Below are 1,045 nucleotides of genomic sequence, written 5' to 3'. Positions count from 1 at the left end.
ATAATATAGATTTAATCGAAAGATTAAATGTGGTACTTAAAATGTTTGAGGCACCAGAATTTGGTAGGATAAAAACCAAAAACAAAATCAAGAGATTTGGTGAATAAAATTTGAAGGTAAGCAACAAAGATTCAATAGGTTATAGCAGTACGTACGTTTCGTACAAGCTCCATTTATTCATGTGGTGAGAACACCACAGAATGTACAATGAAAATGTACTCCTCAGCTGCATAATGTTGCTTATCTTCAAATATATATATATACATGGCAGCTGTAATTTGATTTAGAACAATTAGATATAAATAGCTACAGACCTTAGACTCTTTTGCACTGATGTGGTAACAATGAGTGCATCTTGGTGCAGATATTCATAGAGATTACACCCACACTGATGCGTGTTATTGATCCTAAGAGTGTTTCACCTGTCTCCACTACAGCCATCCATAGCATGCAACACATAACAGGGGATGCTATGATCATGCAATTCCTCTGCTTGAAGCTTTCTAAAATGTGGTATGGACTTGCACAGGACCAATCAAAGCCCTTAAGCCAAGCAGAGGCGGCAACCTTTTTAGGGAAGAGGGCCCCATGAGAAGGGCCACACAACTAAATTCACGGTCACGTTTCATTAGGCATGCCCTTCAGAAAATCCTGTGGGTTGCAGGTTACCTGCTCTCAACAATGTATGCAATTATCTAAAAAGCACAAGCAGTTTACATTATTGTAGGCAAATGAAGTTGCAGGTGTGTCATATATACACATATATATATACATATACATACACAAATATACAGACATCTAAACACTACATACTTATCCAACACATAACAAATATGTATTCATATATATATATATATATATATATAAGAATTTAAGGATTGGAGAAAACGCATGTTATAATTGCATACTTTATTCCTACATATGTTTCAAAGGATTACAACCTGTGTGATCCATAGGGATCTTTGATATTAAAATTGTAACCTTCTCATCAGGGAAAGCATGAGAAGGTTACAATTTTAATATCAAAGATCCCTATGGATCACAC

This window comes from Octopus bimaculoides, chromosome 28, assembly GCF_001194135.2.
Source record: "Octopus bimaculoides isolate UCB-OBI-ISO-001 chromosome 28, ASM119413v2, whole genome shotgun sequence".
NCBI lineage: Eukaryota > Metazoa > Mollusca > Cephalopoda > Octopoda > Octopodidae > Octopus > Octopus bimaculoides.
Note: the sequence above shows the minus strand (reverse complement) of the source record.